General features: G+C 40.7%; 1 protein-coding gene across 2 annotated transcripts in view; it reads left to right on the forward strand.

Moving 5' to 3' along the window:
• xylt2 (xylosyltransferase II) overlaps positions 1-19,493 on the forward strand; it is a 275,890-nt gene that overhangs the window by 41,016 nt on the left and 215,381 nt on the right. The gene's annotated exons all lie outside the window — the stretch shown is intronic.

Raw genomic sequence — 19,493 nt, forward strand, 5'->3', positions numbered from 1 at the left:
GAAAAATGACTGAGGAGACAGTGGAAAAGCACTTTGGAACCAGTGACAATAGTTGTAGCAGGCTATAAATGTTTACTGGAAAGGGATAAGAACTAGTTCAAAAGTTCAAGTTCTAAATTGGGTTAAGGTGAATTTTGATGATGTTGAATAGGAACTTGCAAGAATTGATTGGAGTAGGTTGTTTTGGGCAAAGGGACCTCTGGCAGTTGTGAAGTTTTAAAAATTGAGATAGTGAGAGATCAATGTCTGCATATTCCTTTGAAAGGCAAGCCTGCAGGAGTAAAGAACCCTGGATGACAATAAATATTGAGTCCCTGACCAGGGAAATGGATCCATGGATCAGATACAGGCAGTTGGGACCGTGAAATCCTGGAAGAGCATAGGAGATGTAAGTGTGTATATGAGAAGGAAACCAGGAGTGTGAAAAAAGAGGCATGAGATTACTTTTGGCAGTGAGGATTTAGAAGAATCCAGAGGGATATTATAAGGCAGCTGGAAAGTGGACTGAAAAAAATGAGATAGAATTTAATGCAGACAAGTATGAAATGTTGCACATTTGGGAGGACAAACCAAGGCAGGACTTAGTAGAGCAATGAGGAGTGCAGTAGATTAGGGTGATTACGATGACATGGTAGCCTAGTGGTTAACACAATGCTTTACAGTACAGGTGACCCAGGTTCAATTCCTACCACTGCCTCTAGGGAGCTTGTATGTTCCACCCATGACTGTCTGGATTTCCTCCGAGTGCTCCAGTTTCCTCCCACAGTCCAAAGATGTACTGGTTGGTCATTGTAAATTGTCCCATGATCAAGCTGGGATTAAATCCGGGGCTTGCTGGGCGGTTTTGTCTCGAAGGGCCGGAAGGGCCTATTCCAAGCTTAATAATTCAATCAATAAATAAATAAATCTGTGAATACTGATTCCGAATTCCTTGGAAGTGGAATTTCATGTAAATTGAGTTATAAAGAAAATTTTTGGCCTTCATATATCAAAGTATCGAGTACAGAGTTGATGTTACATTGTTGTTTAAATGGTATAAGTGTAATTTGGAATATTATGTGCATTTCTAGTCATCTATCAGGGGTGTCAAACTCATTTTAGGTCACGGGCCGGATTGGGCAAAATGCAGCTTCATGTGGGCCGGATCAGTCGGGCACATGCGAACGCAGCTTTCATTGCCTCTGTTTTTTCAGCCTGTTCTCATGTGTCTCAGTCTCTGCTATAACTACAAAGTGTTTCACTTCACAAATTCCGTTTCTTATGAAGAAGACTGCTGAGCAAGCATTATTTTTATGATTGGTATTAACTTACAGTCATAGGCTTCATATCGCCGGGCCATTAATAATTAAAATAATAGATCTATCTAAAATGATCTGGCGGGCCGGATGTAATTGTACGCCGGTGGCCCGCGGGCCTTGAGTTTGACACCTATGATCTACATCATAGGCATCAATAAGGTTGAAAGAATGCAGAGAAAATTTACAAGGGTGTTACCGGGACTTGAGGACCTGAATTATAAGGAAAGGTTGACTAGGTTCCTAAGAGTGTAGGAGGATGAGGGGAGTTTTGATAGAGGTTTACAAAATTATAGTTAAGGTTTAAAAGCAAGCAGGTTTTTTTCCACTGAGGTTGGGTGAAACTAGACTTAAAGGTCATGGGTTAAGGATGAAAGATGATATGTTTAAGAGGAATATGAGAGGGAGCTTCTTCACTGAAAGGATGGAGAGAGCATGGAGCAAGCTCCCAGCAGCAGTGGTGCATGCAGGTTCAATTTCAACATCTTAGAGAGGTTTGGCTAGGTACACAGATGAGAGGGGTTGGAGGGCTGTGGTCCAGGTCCAAGGCCTGTTACATGTTGTAGCTGTATAACTCCAAATATGTAATGAAAGTAGATGTCTCATAGGCCTGACCAGGTATACCTATGAACACAGTGTGAGGCTACAGAAGAAGTTGTGGGAGCTGAGATATTTGCTCTCCTCTAGACTTCTGGCATCTCACCTGTCATTGTTAGCGAAGTCTGGAGGAGAGCCTTTATTCAAGAAGGACTGCAAAATCTAAAACCTGGAAACTGTTGGTCAGTAAGCTTAATGTCTGTGGTAGGTAGTTATTGGGAGGATTCTTAAGGATAAGATAAACATGCAGCTGCAAAATTTGGGTTTATGAAGGACAGACAGTCTTCTGTGTTAGAGCGTAGGATAGTAAACATGGTGTATTTGGATTTCAGTAAGGCCTCTATTACATGTGTTCCACACCCTCACCACTCTCACGTGAAGTTTCCCTTCACGTTCCCCTTAAATGTAGGGTGGCACAGTATCCTAATAGTTAGCACAGTGTTTTACAGCAGAGGAGACCCAGGTTCATTTCCTGCTGCTGTCAGTATGGAATCTGTAAGTTCTCCCCGTGACCACGTGGGTTTCCTCCGGGTGCTCTGGTTTCCTCCCACAGTCCAAAGATGCACCAGTTAGAAGGTTAATTGGTCATTGTAAAATTGTCCTGTGAGTAGGCTCAGATTAAATTGGGGGTTTGCTGGGCGACGTGGCTCGATAAGTAGAGGGCCCTATTAAGAAAAGGGTAAAGCTTGACATACCCTTAGATAATGGTACAGGGCAGGTGTCTGAGGTGATAGTGGGGGAGCACTTTGCAACCAGTGACCATAGTTTTATTAGTTTTTTTTATTTTTAGTTTTTTATACATTTTACAAATTAAAAAACCCCAAATCCAAATGAGGAACATTAATACAGTGCAAAATTAAGCATACAATGACAATATGATACAAAGAAAGAGAATTAAAAAAAAAGCACCTAAATTGAAGACAAGTAAACTTAGTATCCTCCCCAAGCCCACAACACAAAAAAAAACCCCAGACCAACCACAACACAATATAGAGAACATAAATCAGGACAGTCAAACTCCAATACACTCAGCAACAGAGGATGATGATAATGCCTACTACCAGAAAAAAAAGGAGCTGAAAGCAAGGGACCGAAAAGAAAAAAACCCTAGTCAAGAAGAAGGTTATGAAAGTACTCAATAAAAGGTCCCCAGACCTTATGGAACTTTAGATCTGAATTAAGAACTGAATAATGAATTTTTTCGAGGTCCAAGCAGGCCATAATGTCGTTAAGCCATTGAGCATGAGTGGGCGGGGCAACATCTCTCCATCTGAGGAGGATCAAGCGTCTAGCCAGGAGAGAGGCAAAGGATAATATTCGGCATTTGGTCGGACTCAGACGTAAATCTGTCTCGCCCCAGAAACCGAACAAAGCAATTAAGGGGTTTGGTTCTAGGTGCTGATTCAGAATATGCGATAACGTAGTGAAGACATCTTTCCAAAATTTCTCCAAGCTAGGACAGAACCAGTACATATGGATGAGAGAGGCCACGCCCCTCTTGCATTTATCACAAAGTGGACTAATGTTAGGGTAGAATTGAGATAGTTTAGATTTAGACATATGGGCTCTATGAACAATCTTAAATTGTAAAAGGCAATGATGAGCACAAAGAGAGGTTGAGTTAACCGATTTGAGAATCGAGTCCCAGCTCTCATCAGATAAGGAGGTATTTAAGTCCTGCTCCCATGCCATTTTAATTTTATCCACAGGGGCCCGTCGTAAGGCTGCTAATTTATCTCGAATAATTGATATTAAACCTTTACCTAGTGGATTAATGGAAAGAAATAAGTCCATAGCATTTTTCGCAGGCATTTCAGGAAAGTTAGGAATTAAAGGAGCAATAAAGTATCTAATTTGGAGATATCTAAAAAAATGAGCATTGGGCAGATTGAACTTAACAGAGAGCTGCTGAAAAGAAATGAAGCGATTATCAATGAAAAGATCTTCAAAATGTCTAATGCCTTTCCTATACCAAACATGGAATGCTGAATTGTACGTGGTAGGTAAAAAAAAAAGGTGATTATGTACGACAGGGCTGGAAACGGAAAAACCATGTAAACCATAGCATTTCCTAAACTGAGCCCATATACGCAAAGTGTGTCTAACAAGAGGATTAGCTATTAATCTGGACAGACTACTAGGGAGTGCAGAGCCAAGAAGTGCAGAGATAGATAATTCTTTAGTGGAGCTCAACTCCATTGCCACCCAATTAGGGCATTCGGGTTAGCCATGGAAGAAAGACCAAAAGGTAGCACAACGTATATTAGCTGCCCAGTAATATAAACGAAAGTTAGGTAAAGCCATGCCACCCTCTTTATTAGATTTTTGGAGATGGATTTTATTAATTCTAGAGTGCTTATTCTTCCACAGATATGACAAAATAATAGAGTCTAAGGAATCAAAAAAAGATTTAGGAATAAAAATTGGGATAGATTGAAATAAGTATAAAAATTTGGGGAGAACATATATTTTAACAACATTAATACGACCTACCAAAGACATAGATAGAGGTGACCATTGTACCCGACTCTGCTGTATAGTATATGAAAGATTGGCAAAGCTTTCACGAAAGAGATCTTTAAACTTCCTTGTGTCTGTAATTCCAAGATAAGTAAATTGATTATGGACTACTTTAAAAGGGAGATCACGAAATGTTAATTCTTGTGCTTCTTTATTAATTGGGAAAAGTTCACTCTTACGTAAATTAAGTTTATAGCCAGAGATCTGGCTAAACTGGTCAAGAAGTGAAAACATTGGAGGTAAGGATGTAGACGGATTTGAGAGAAAGAGTAATAAGTCATCAGCATAAAGAGAAACTTTATGCTCAACACCCCCTCTCCAAATCCCGGTCAATTCAGGACAATTTCGAAATGCTATCGCCAAAGGTTCTATAGCCAAATCAAAGAGAAAGGGACTTAAGGGGCATCCCTGACGGGTGCCACGTTTGAGATTGAATACCTGGGATTTCTGAAAATTAGTTAAAACAGAGGCAGTAGGACACAGGTACAGCAATTTGATCCAAGAGATGAAACTTTGACCGAGGTCAAATTTTTCTAAGACTGCAAAAAGGTAGTTCCACTCTATACGATCAAATGCTTTCTCCGCATTGAGGGAAATAACACATACAGGAATCCCAGTTGGAGGTGAATATAAAATATTAAATAAACGCCGAATGTTAAAAAAAGGAGATGGTTTTTAATAAAACCTGATTGGTCATCAGAGATAATAGAGGGAATAACGGTTTCTAATCTATAAGCCAAAACTTTAGCTAAGATCTTTACATCACTATTGAGCAAAGAAATCGGCCTATACAAGGAACACCCTGTTGGGTCTTTACCCTTTTTTAATAGAAGAATAATAGATGCCTCATTAAAAGAGGATGGCAATTTGCCGTAATTAAAAGAGTCAGATAATACTGAAAGTAACTGAGGAGAAAGGAGTGAAGGGAATGATTTATAAAATTCTACAGGGAACCCATCAGGTCCAGGAGATTCCCTGAGCACAGTGTAGAAATTGCATAAGATATTTCTTCTGATGATATAAGCGCATTGTTTGGCTTTACGATCAGATGAAAGTGAAGGAATATTCAGATTCTTTAAAAATTGATCAACAGAGATATTGTCATTCAAAGATTCAGAGGAATAAAGCCGAGAATAAAAATTTTTAAATGCGTCATTAATTTCTAAATGATCCGATGTAAAGTCTCTGTTCTCCTTCCGGATCTTTGTAATATGTTGTTTGGCTTTGGAACGCCTCAGCTGATTGGCTAGAAATTTACCAGACTTATCCCCATGAATGTAAAAGCGACTCTTCCTTTTGAGAAGTTGGCATTCGACAGGTTGAGTGGACAGAAGGTTAAATTTAGTTTGGAGTTCTACACGCTTCTTGTATAGTTCAGGGTTCTTAGTTTGAGCATACAGTTGATCCAATTCTTTAATCTGGTTAATGAGGTCTAATCGATCTGCACAGTATCTTCTGTTGAGATTTGCTGTGTAAGAGATTATTTGACCCCTCAGATATGCTTTCATGGCTTCCCAGACAATCTGGGATGACACTTCAGGTGATGTATTAGTGTTAAAATAAAAGGTTATCTGATCCTTAATAAATTTTAAAAGATCATCATCCGATAATAAAGTTGAATCAAACCGCCAGTGTTTAATCCTCTGAGGGAGACCAGGAAAGTTCAAAGAGAGAGTAATTGGGGCATGGTCAGAGATCAGTATACTCTGATAGTCACAAGAGTAGGCCAATGGAATAAGTTGGTTATCGAGTAAGAAATAGTCAATTCTAGTGAAGGTATGGTGAACATGTGAAAAAAAAGAGTAATCTCTCTCAGTAGGATGAAGGAAACGCCATCTATCAGAGATACCAAAATTAGAGAGAAACGATTGGATTGCTAAGGCAGATTTAGTAGGTGATCTGGTAACAGAGGACGATCGATCCAGATTAGGATCTAACCAACAGTTGAAGTCACCACCCAGTATAAGAGAGTATGAGTTTAAGTCTGGTAGTGAGGAAAAAAAAGTTTGAAAAAGTTAACATCATCAAAGTTGGGGGCATACAGGTTTGCTAGTACAACTTTAGTGTTATATAGTTTACCAGAAACAATAATAAAACGGCCATTTGTATCAGATATTTTATTATGGAGTTCAAAAGGAATATTTGAGTTAATAAGAATGGAGACTCCCCTAGCTTTAGTGGCAAAGGATGAATGAAAATGCTGACCCACCCACTTTGACAGAAGCCGGGAGTTATCAAAACAACGAATATGAGTTTCTTGAAGGAAAGGAATGTCAGCTTTGAGTTGTTCAATATGTGAGAATACTTTCCTCCTTTTAACAGGGTGATTCAATCCCTTTACATTCCAGCTCACGAATTTAAGTGCGTTAGCCATTATCAATTACTAATGCATAAAAGGCAGCAGGCATATAAAAAGTCAAGCAATACAATAGCAGTCTGGGAGCAGAAATGTAAACATAGATTCGTAAAATCAAAATATAAACATGTCCTGAGCAATAAAGACAAACAATAAATACAGTGAGTGATGTTGGAACTGGAAAACCCACCCCACCCACACAACCCAAAACTAGACGGCTACCAAAAAAAGCAGCTAGCTCTACCAAAAAAATTAACCCAAATATAACTTCCAGATCTGTGTCATTAACAGCAGTTCCGTATAAATACTATAGCAAATAGTAACTAGTTTATGCACTAGAAAACGTAGCTACAAATTGGAACATCTTCTGCAGAAATATAAAACTTAATACAGAGAAAATCGGAAGAAAACCAAAACTAACCTACCCGCGAAAAATTATGGAAGAATAAAGTAAGAGAAAGGGAAAAAAAGGGAGGAAGGGGAAAATTATAGATTCAAGAAGAGTACTTATCAACCATTTACAGAGAGGGAAAAAAATCAAAAATTAAAAAAGGGCGAAATAAATAAATAAATAAATAAATAGATAAATAAATAAAAATCAGCAGTTAAACTGTGAACCAACAAACAGCCTTCAATAAAGACTTCAAACCTCCAAAATTAGAGTCAATTGTAGAACTCTATAGATAAAGTTATACAAGAATAAAATAGATTACACAAGTACTATTTAAACGTCCATAGGGAAACATTAAGCACAGAATGTCTATTTAAAGAAGACACACCAAATCCAGGGAGAGATTGTCAACAGCCCTTAGAGTTTCAATAAATAGTGTCTGAGTGATTCAAGTAAAGTCTGAGTCCGGGAAAAGTAATTTTACTACGAGAAGTACTTATCCACCATTTTAGGAGGTCCGATCGGGTTCCGAAGATGGCTGGATAGCCAGAAGACTTGCAACAAATGCCTCAGCCTCCTTCACTGACTTAAACCACTTATATTTTCCAGTATTAAGCGTGATTCGTAAATCGGCAGGATTGTGAAGAGAGGGTCTAAAACCACGATTAAAAAGCACTTTCATTACGCCTTTAAACTCAGCGCGCATCTTTATGATCTGGGGTGCAAAACCTTCCACAAAGCGAATGACTGTATTTTGGAAATTAAAAGTACCTCTGCGATGTGCCTCCATAATCAGACGGTGTTTTACCTGGTATTGATGAAAGCACAAAATTACCGGTCGCGGGCGGGAGCCCAGAATTCCGGGGGGATCGTAGACCCTGTGTGCCCTTTCGAGCTCAGGCGGGTTCGGAAGCAAATCTTTCCCGAATATCTCACAGAGAAACTCGGCGAAAAACTTCACAGTTGATCCCTGTTCGGTGGCCTCTGGCAACCCAAGAATTCGAAGGTTACAACGTCTGCTCCGATTTTCGAGATCCACCATTTTGGAAAGGAGTTTGTTATATTTTCCCTGTAGGCTGGAACAGAGAGTCTCCAAGTATCGAACATGACTTTCTAAATCTTCAGAAGTCGAATCAATGCGAGATAAGTGTTCAGCATGTTCGTCCACTCTATCGTTGATCCGATCCAGTTTGGCTTCCAGCTGTTTGAAAGCGGTTCTAAATTCCTTTAAAGTATCGTCTCGGTATTGTTCCAGCGCAGCGAGGGTCTCAGACGGCAGAGCCGAAACTTCCTTTCTCCTGGATTTAGAACTCTTGTTAGACATTGTAAGGTAGATATGTTCACAGGCAAGTGAAAGAAACCAAGTAAAGTTCCTAACTAAGGTTTAAAAAATGGAGACATTTAGTGCAAAGATAGCGAAAATAACGGAACAAAAGTTCGGAGCAGCTAAGCAATTGCCATCTTACTGGAAGTCCTTATTAGTTTTTAAATAGTTCATGGAAAGGGACAGAACTGGCCTGCAGGTTCAACTTCTAAATTGGGGTAAGGCAAATTTTGACAATATGAGACAAGCTTGCAAAATTTGATTGGAGTAGGTTTTTTTCAGGCAAAGGGATGTCTGGAAAGGGGGACGCTTTTAAAAGTGAGATGGCCGAGGAGATGGTGGAAGGTTGTTGTGCAGATAGAAAGCTCGTAACTAGCGGTGTGTCTTGCCTTGGTGCTGGACCCATAATAATAAGTAAGAATGTATTAGGCACGATTAGTAAATATGTAGATGATGCTAAAATAGGTAGTATAGTGGACAGTGAAGTGAATTACCAAAAATTACAGGGGGACCTTGATCGGCTGAATAAGTGGGCTGAGAAATGGCAAATGGTGTTTAATTTGGATAAGTGTGAAGTGTTGCATTTTGGAAAATCAAATCAAGGGTAACACTTTCACAGTAAACAGTTGAGACATGGGCAGTGTCTTAAAACAGAGGGACCTGGACTGTAAGTGCATGGTGTCTGAAAATTGAGTCACAGAAGTGCAGAAGATTTTTTAGCATGTTAACCTTCATCAGTCAGGGCACTGAGTATAAAAGCTGGGTGGTCATAGTGCATTTGTACAAGATGCTGGTGAGGCTACACTTAGAGGATTGTGTTCAATTTTGGTTATCCTGTTATAGGAAAGATATTATTAAACAGGAAGTAATACAAAGGAAATAGTAAAATCGATGACCTCAGAGCCAGGGTGCTGAATCAGAGGGACATTAGGACCATGTGTCCTTTGTTTCATGGAATCCTGATTAACCCCTTCCATACCAGATGCGCGATTCTGCTCGATGGGTTTACTATACACCATCAAGATAGATCAATAGAGGTCTCTCAAAAGCAGTGGCGGAGTATGCCTCATGATCAACTCTTCTTGGGTCACAAATGTATAAGTACTGTTTCAATTCTGCTCACCAGTTAAGTGCCGTCCTTTTTACATACCGTGGGAGATTTTTGGGATCATTTTGATAGCGGTATACATTCTACCTCAGGCCAGTATCATCAGGCTTCAGATGATCTGAGCTATGGGGTCAACATGCACTAAACAACGCACCCTAACACCTTCACTATCGATTTTGGGGATTTTAACCAGGCCAGTCTGAAAAAATTACTAAGCAATTACCATCAACAGATCACTTGCTAGAGGATACTAGAGGAAACAACACACTGGGCCATTGGTACATCACCATCAAGAATGCCTACCATGCTATTCCAAGCCCTCACTTCAGGAAGTCCGATCACTTAGCTGTACTTCTACTCCCTGAGTAAAGGCAGAGACTGAAGACTGCAGCACCAGTAGTGAGGACCAAGAAGGTATGGACAAGGGAAGCACAGGAGCACCTACAGAACTGCCTTGAATCAGTGGACTGGATGGTATTCAGGGATTCATCTTCGAATCTAGGTAAGTATGCTGCAGTTGTTACCAAAATCATTTAGACATGTGTGGATGAGTGTGTGCCTACAAAGACTAACTGTACTTTCCCAAACCAAAAGCCGTGGATGAACCAGGTGGTGCGTTGTCTCTGAAGGTATGATTTGCTGAGGGCTATTTCAAGGGCAAAGAGGCAATTTCGAATGAGGTTGGAGATGACATCGGATGTACAACAACTCTAGCAGGGTTTCCAAGACATTACTTCTTACAAAGTGAAACACAATAGCATGAATGCAACTATGCTTCACTACCAGATGAACTCAATGCCTTCTATGCCCGCTTTGAAAGGGAGAACATAACCACAGCTGTGAAGATCCCTGCTGCACCTGTCTCAGAGGCTGATGTTAAGCTGTCTTTAAAGAGAGTGAATCCTCAGAAGGCAGAAGGTCTCGATGGAGTACTTGGTAAGGCTCTGAAAATCTGTGCCAACCAACTAGCGGGAGTATTCAAGGACATTTTCAACCTCTCACTGCTACTGGTGGAAGTTCCCACTTGCTACATAAAGGCAACAGTTATACCAGTGCCTAAGAAAAATAATGTGAGCTGCCTTAATGACTATTGCCCGGTAGCACTCACATCAACAGGTGAAGTGCTTTGAGAGGTTGGTCATGACCAGACTGAACTCCTGCCTCAGCAATGTGCTGGACCCCGTTTCAATTTGCTGATCGGCACAATAGGTTAATAGCAGACGCAATCTCAAAGGCTCTCCACACGGCATTAGACCATCTGAACAACACAAACACCTATGTCAGGACTATAACTCAGCATTCAATACCATCATTCCCACAATCATGATTGAGAAGTTACAGAACCTGGGCTACTGCATCTCTCTCTGTAATTGGATCCTCAACTTCCTAACCAGAAGACCACAATCTGGATTGGTGATAACATATCCTCCTCACTGACGATCAACACTGGTGCACCTCAGGGGTGTGTGCTTAGCCCATTGTTCTACGCTCTCTATATCCATGACTGTGTGGCTAGGCATAGCTCAAATACCATGTATAAATTTGCCGATGATACAGCCATTGTTGGTAGAATCTCAGGTGGTGACGAGAGGGCATACAGGAGCGAGGTATGCCAACTAGTGGAGTGGTATCACAGTAACAAGCTGGCACTTAACGTCAGTAAGATGAAAGAGGTAATTGTGGACTTCAGGAAGGGTAAGACAAAGGAACACATACCAATCCTCACTGAGGGATCAGAAGTAGAGAGAATGAGGAGTTTCAAGTTTCTGGGTGTCGAGATCTCTGAGGACCTGACCTGGTCCCAACATTTCAATGCAGCTATAAAGAAGGACTACAGCGACTATAGTTCATTAGGAGTTTGAAAAGATTTGGTGTGTCAACAAATCCATTCAAAGCTTCTATCGATGTACCCTGGAGAGCATTCCGACAGGCTGCATCACTGTCTGGTATGGGGTGGGCGGGTGCTACTGCACAGGACCGAAAGAAGCTGCAGAGTGTTGTAAATTAAGTTTGGCTCTATTTTGGGTACTAGTCTACAAAAGTACCCAGGACATCTTCAAGGAACAGTGTCTCAGAAAGGCAGTGTCTATTATTAAGTTCTTTCAGCACCCACAGCATGCCCTTTTCTCACTGCCTTCTGATTCCTAAATAGACATTGAAACCTTGAACACTACCTCACTTTTAATATATATTTTTTCTGTTTTTTGCACGATCTTTAAGCTATTCAATATATGTATACTATAATTTATTTATTATTGTATTTTTTTCTTCTATATTATTTATTGCATTGAACTGCTGCTGCTAAGTTAACAAATTTCATGACACATGCTGGTGATAATAAACCTGATTCTGATTCTGAAAAAAAAGGAGATTTAGAAATATGTTGCTAAGACCTGATGAATTGAGCTACAGGGAAAGGTTGAACAGGCAGGGACTTTCTTCTTTAAATACTGAGAGCAATTTTATAAGGGTGTGTTAAATATTGAAGGGCACTGTCAGAGTGAACATATTCACCTTTTTCCCAGGGTTGAGAAGTCGAGAACTAGAGGGCACTAGTTCTTAAGGTGAGAGGAAAAAGATTTTCAGTGGCTCAGGCATGGTAAGTGTCATTGTCAGAGCTGTACCAAAGGTCGGGAGAGAGAGAGCACCTACAGGGATGTCTGGTCCTCCTCAGCTGCGCAGGCACAGAAAGTGTTGGCATCAGAGGCCTACCAAAGGTTGGAGTAAGAATATTGAAGGAGCAGATTTGGCTAAATCCCATTTTTTTCTGGTGGCTCAGGAACGGTAAGAGTGGATATCACTCGGCAGCAAATAAAGGGAAGGAGGGGTCATTGCTGGAGTGTGGCAGTGATAGAGTGGGAAGGCTTTGCATTAACAGATTTTGGCGTGAACAGGTGAAGGCACAGATAAGAGGAGGCAAGTTGTTTTGGTAGTGAAGAGTAGTCAGCATAGAATGCTTCTCCTGACAGGTGTGGGAATTCAGGATACCTGACGGTTCCCTTGATGACTACTTCAGCTTCTGACTGACCAGGTCGAGGAGTTGGAGCTGGAGTTGGATGTACTCAGGATCATTTGGGAGGCATGAAGACTTTTGAAGAGGTGTTATACCGGCTGCAGACAATAGGTGGGTGACCACCAGGAGAGGTAAGGGATTAAAACAGTCAGTGCAGGGTGCCCCTGTGGCCATTCCCTCAGCAACAAGTATACACCTCTTTGGATACTGCTCAGGGAGGGGAGGGGTAGGAAATGGCCCAGTAGGGCACAACAGCAGTTAGGCGAGTGGCATAATGGCAGGTTCTGAGGTTGAGCAGGGAAGGATAAAGTCAGGCAGTGCAGTAATGATAGACTCAATAGTTAAGGGGGCAAGGGATTCTGTGATCACACAAGAGACACCAGGATGGTGTGTTGCCTACCATGTGCTAGGGTCCAGGATATAATGGAGCAGCTGCAAGTTATTCTCAAGAGGTAAGGGGATCAGTCAGAGGTTGTGGTGCATATTACACCAATGACGTGGGCAAAAAAAAAGAGGAAGAGGTCCTATGCAGTGAGTATATAGAGTTAGGAAAGAGGCTGAAAGGCTGAAGAGATCCAAGGTAGTAATCTCCAGATTACTCCCAGTGCTACAGGCTAGTGTAGGTAGGAGTGGGATGCTAGCACAGATGAATGAGTGGCTGCGCAGATGGTGCAGGGGACAAGATTTCAAGTTCTTGGATCAATAGAACCTTTTCTAGGGAAGGGGTGACCCGTACATGACGGGTTGCACCTGAACTGGAGGGGAACCAATATCCTACCCAGGAGGTTTGCAGATTCTGCTCAGGAGAGTTTAAACTAGTTTTGCAGGGGACTGGGAGCCAGAGCACCAGGTCAGTAAGTGAAGGATTAGGAAGGTAGGTGTCAGGGTAAGTATTAAAAGGCAAAATGCTAGGAGTATTATGGCTAAAGGTGATGAAATTAGAGCCTTATGGAACTACGATATTGTGGCTATTGCAGAAACTTTGAGAGTCGGGCAGGAATGGGTGATTAATGAACCAAGTTTTCAAAGTTTTAGAACAGATAGAAAAGGTAATAGAGTAGGGGAGGGGTAGTTGCACTTAATCAGGGACAATATCACAGTTGAATAAACTCTTCTCAGGTTTCCAGCTAGGTACAGGAATCAACTGTGACCAACATTTTGATGACAAGCTCAACCATCTTATCAGGGATGATGTCTGGGCATGTCTAGTTCAATGGTATTTATACCCTCATCGTCTGTCCCTCCTGATTGGTTAGTCCTCATCCAATCAGGTTTCCGCTGCCCCACTTTGTTTACAATCAAATTCCATTCTTATTTAGGGCAAGATATTCATCTTTGTTAAAATTCTTTTCCTCTAGTTTTATTTTAATGGCTTCCTTTACAAGTCATTCCCAAAAGCCATTGGTGCCTGCATGGTGGAAACCTGCATCAAGGAACACAGGAGGAGTATCAGTTTGGGTTACCCAGAGGATTGACTTCGATAGTACAAAATTACTGTTCTGCACCAATGGGTTTTGGGACCACCAAGTGAAGGAAGCCTTTGAAATAAAGCTAACGGAAAAGAATTTTAACAAAGATGAAAATCTCACTCTAAGTAAGAACTGAAATTCGAATGTAAATAAGATGAGAGAGCAGAAACCTGATTGGCCAAGGACTAACCAATTAGGAGAATTGGACAACGAGTGTAAATACCACCAGACTGCCCAGGCATCATCCCTGATGAAAGTGGCAGCTTGTCATTAAAACGTCAGTTAAAATAGATACCTGTACTCACCTGGTAGTCTTAGAAAAGTTTATTTGTCATATATCCTTTTTCAATATCACAGCTGCACTCGGGAGACATGAAGGGTCTTAATGAAGGGGTGAGACACTGAGTTCATTTGTGTCGACCCCAAGAATAGGAAGGGTGCAATCACACTGATGGGATTGTACTACAGACCCCCCCCACCCCCATAGCTCCGGGACATTGAGAAACAGATATGTAAACAGAATAAGGAAATGTGTAAAAATATTAGGGTGGTTGTTATGGGGAATTTCAACTTCCCAAATATAAACTGGGACCTTCTTAGCGTAAGGGGTTTAGATGGGGCTAAATTTGTGAAATATATTTGGGAGGGTTTTTTAAATCAATATGTAGATGGTTCAATGAAAGGAGGGGCTCTACTGGACCTGGTGTTGGATACTGAGCCTGGCCATCAACTGACTTTTCAGTGGGTGAGCAGTCAGGAAACAGTGACCACAAATCCTTAACTTTCAGGACAGCTATAGATAAGGATAGGTATGGTCCTTGGGAGAGAGTCTTAAATTGGAGTAGGGCAAATAATGAAGGCATTAGGCAAGAACTAAGCAGAGTTAATTAGGAACACCTTTTTTTGGGAAATCCACATCAGATGTGGAGGGTGTTTAAAGATCAGTTGCTCAGAGTATAGGGGAGGTATGCTGCTGTGAAGAAGATTGCTGGGGCCTTGACCAGTATCTTCATGTCCTTTCTAGGCACAGTCAAGGTCCTGGAGCAGTTGTGAGTAGCTGATGTTGTGGTGAGAAAGGAATAAGGGAAAATCCTAGAACTATAGATCGGTGAGTCTTATGTCAGTTGTAGGGAAATTGCTGGAGAAAATTCTTAGGGTGACAATATATTTGGAAACCCATGGTCTATCTGGAGAGGCTTTGTGCATGGCAAGTTGAGTCTTATCAACTAGTTTGAATTTTTTTAACAAGGTGATGAGAGAGATTGATGAAGGTAGAACAGTGGATATTGTCTACGTGGATATTAGTAAGGTGATGACAAAATACCTCATGGGAGGCTAATCCAGAAGATTAGGATATATGGGGACCCTGGTGAATTGGTGGATTCAGAACTGGCTTGCACATAGAAGACAAGAGTGTAGTAGTCAAAAGGACTTATTTGAACTGGAGGTCTGTAATTCGTGGTGTTCCGCAGGTATCTGTGCTGGGACTTCTGCTGTTTGTGATGCATACCATTGATTTAGATGACAACGTAGATGACTGGATTAGTAAGTTTGTGATGATACCAAAATTTGTGGAGTTGTGGACAGTGTAGAAGACTGGCAAAGAATACAGTGCAATACAGATCAGTTGCAGATATGGGCAGAGTAATGGCAGATGGCGTTTAACGCAGATAAATGTGAGGTGCTGCACCTTGGTGGAGCAAATGCAAGGAGACAGTACACTGTTAAGGGCAAGATCCTTCACAGTGCTGCTGAGCAGAGAGATCTTGGGGTTCAAGTTCATAGCTCCATGAAAGTGGCTATACGTGTTGATAAAAATGGCTTTTACTATATGAGACATTGAATTCAAAATTCAGGTGGTTATATTTAAACTTTATGAAACTCTGGTTTGGCCAGATCTGGAGTATTGCATGCAGTTCTGGTCACTCAACTATAGAAAAGATGTTGTGACTTTGGAGAGGGTACAGAAGAGGTATACAGGGTTTCCCCCGCAATCCGAAGGTAGAGCGTTCCTATGAATCTGTTTGTAATCCGAAATGTTGTAAAGTGAAGAAGCAATTACCAACAATTTATATGGGAAAATATTTTGAGCGTTTCCAGACCCAAAAAAAACCTACCAAATCAAAGCAAGTAACACATAAAACCTAAAATAACATTAACTTATAGTAAAAGCAGCAATAATATAATAAATTTATACCCTATATAAAAGAGAAATATTGTAGGTACAGTGTAGTTTCACTTACCAAACTCAGGAAGGCAGTGAACCAAAATCGATTTGGAGAAAAAAAAATCGGCACTTACACGCATATGTATGCACATGTGTACGCACCTACACGCATACGTATTCACGTGTGTACGCACCTACACGCATACACGTGCACACGCACGCGCAAACAACTGCCCGCACAAGGCTTCACGGCCATTGTAGTCTTTCTCAGGGTAATCACGTGTATAAAGTGGGTGTCTTTTTTTCGTAAAAGTGAAAATCCTCTTTGGTTAGCGAAAACAGGTACTAATGTAAGTCTTTCGTAACAGCGAGTTGTTGTAAGTCGAACAACGGGGGCCACCTGTATCAGGATGCTGCCTGATTCAGAGGGCACGTGCTATCATGAGACTGTACAAACTTAGGTTGCTTTCTTTGTAGCAGCAGAGGCTGAGAGGAGATCTGATAGAGGTTTATAAGATTATGAGAGGCATAAATAGAGTAAACATGGAATATCTTGTTCCCAGGTCAGAAATGTCTAATACCAAAGGGCATGTATTGAAGGTGAGAGGGAGTAGGATGAAAGGGGATGTGAGGGATGAGTTTTTTTACTCAGAGAGTGGTGGATGGCTGGTATGTGCTTCCTGGTATGGTGGTAGAGGCAAACACATTAGAAGCTTTTAAGAGACTTTGTGAAGAAGACAGAGGGATGTGGACATTATGTGGGTAGGAGGGATTTGTTACAAACTTATGTTTTAGCTTTTTGGCACATTTGGCACAGGTCCAGTTGAGCTTCAGGACCTGATCCTGTGCTGTAATGAACCTAATCCTAGTGCCCCTGGAATCTGAAGTTCTTTGTCTTGCACAAAATCTGTACCAGCGCATTAATCCATCTTGTTTCAATTCTCACTAGCTGGTTGCACAGGAAATGACATTGAGCACCAGGATACTGCACACGGTAGTATAGGTCACAGTTTCCATTAGGTCACTCATGGTTTCTCAAATTCCAAACAAATTAGATCCTTTGCTTAAAGTTAAGTTTGTTCTCTGGGAAATGCAATCATTAAAAACAATTTTACTGTGATTTGGAATTAAGCATACACAGTTGATGATGAGTTTGGCCAAGACTTTCTCATGTAAATTCAATAAAATTTGGACTTTGTTAAATTGTAGTGAGAAATGATTGGGTGAGGTTTTGTGTGGGTGACAGAGGAATGGGGAGGTTGGCAGTTGAGCCTAGTCCACTTTGGCATTTCCAGAGTCATAGATTGCCTAGTATTCAGAGAATGCAGATGCTTCATTTTATTTCTCTAGTCAAGGGAGTTGAATACAACAGGCAGCTTGTTCTCAGTTGAAATGAGCTTACTCAGCCTCCATCTGGTTCGCTCAGGGCAATGTTCAGCTTGCAGCACCAGAGGGGAGGTAGATATGTTTCCAAAGTTGTAAAATGCTTCTTCCAAAAAAAAGCTTTTGCAAGAGTTGTTTATTGTTTAGTATTCTGTTATGCACTTGTTTGCACTTTATTCTATTTTTTTAAAAAGGCAATGTAGTCAAACAATAGCCTCCAGTTTGAACCATAAAATGCATTTTATTGCTCCAGGAAACCAAGTTGCAGACACTGATATGTCAAGGTGTTGGAATTTTACCTGAATACTGTCTATGAGTAGTGATACAACCCATAAGAGAGGGTCTTCCAATTTTGTCATTGGTCAGAGATAGAGAGTGCTACTTCCTACAGAGGATTGCAAGAACTGCCGAGAGGATCATCAGAGTCCCTCTTCCACCTATCTGAGATATTTATCTGAAATGCTGTATATGGAGAGCCCTTAGCATTGTTGATGATTTCTCCTGTCCATCCTATGATCTCTTTGACTCCCTGCCATTAGGCAAGAGTAGCATTAAGACAAAGAATGTTAGGATGGGTAATAACTTCTTCCCCCAGACCATAGACTACTGAAATCCCTGCAACCAACCAGGTCTCATCACATACGAAGTGCCAGTAGCATTGTATTGTTTATTTTTTAACTTGTATTATAAATGCACCTTATTATTTGTTAATTTATTTGTGGTAAGACTACTTTATGTGTTGTAAGCGAGTTGTATGTAATGTGTTGTGCACCTTGGTCCAGATGGACATTGTTTCATTTGACAGAGTACAAGTGTCACCCCTGGGTTCGGCGGACTACATTAGTTTAGGGGAAGACAGTCGCCTCCCCCACCAAACTAGTGAAATCTCATTTGTGTGGTTGTTGCATGATGTGTTCCCGTTACAGTACCATGAAAGATGAGATGGTACATGTATGCAATTAAACAACTGAGCTTTATAATTTTTAATTTGACTATAGGGTTAGTACAGAAAACAAAAAGAAAAAGGGCCCATTTTAATGTAACAGTCTATTGTGCATGTTGGAGCTCACGGTTTTCCATCCTTTTTTTAATATATTTTTTTATTCAATTTTTAAGATAATTACATAGAATGACTAGAGTAACAGAATAATAGAGTATAATATCAACCCTCCCCCTCCCCTTAACCCTTCACCCCTTAACATCCCCATCTGAGAAAAAGAAAAAGAAAAGAGAAAAAGAAAGAAAAAAAGATTGCCTGGATATCAGAAGATCCCCACATGCTCCATGGAATTCAAAATAACTTTTATATATATATATATTTATTTCTTTCCCAAAATGGCTAATAACTATCTTTAAAGGGCCTATATATTTAATCCTATCTTTTGTAAATAAGGATGCCAAATTTTCAGAAATATATTCATTTCTTAAATTATAAGTAATTTTTTCAAGTGGAATGCAGCTAAAAATTTCATTATTCCAATGGTCCATAGTTAAGTATGAATCTGATTTCCAAGTAACTGCAATAGCCTTTTTGGCTACTGCCAATACAATTTTTTAAAATTTTTTTCTGATATTTGTTCAATTTAAGTTTCAATAGACAATAGGTGCAGAAGTAGACCATTCGGCCCCTCGAGTCTGCACCGCCATTCTGAGATCATGGCTGATCATTCACTATCAATACCCAGTCCCTGCCTTGTCCCCATATCCCTTGATTCCCCTATCCATCAGATATCTATCTAGCTCCTTCTTGAAAGCATCCAGAGAACTGGCCTCCACCGTCTTCCGAGGCAGTGCATTCCACACCATCACAATTCTCTGGGAGAAGAAGTTCTTCCTCAACTCTGTTTTAAATAACTGACCTCTTATTCTC

This window comes from Hypanus sabinus, chromosome 23, assembly GCF_030144855.1.
Source record: "Hypanus sabinus isolate sHypSab1 chromosome 23, sHypSab1.hap1, whole genome shotgun sequence".
Lineage (NCBI taxonomy): Eukaryota > Metazoa > Chordata > Chondrichthyes > Myliobatiformes > Dasyatidae > Hypanus > Hypanus sabinus.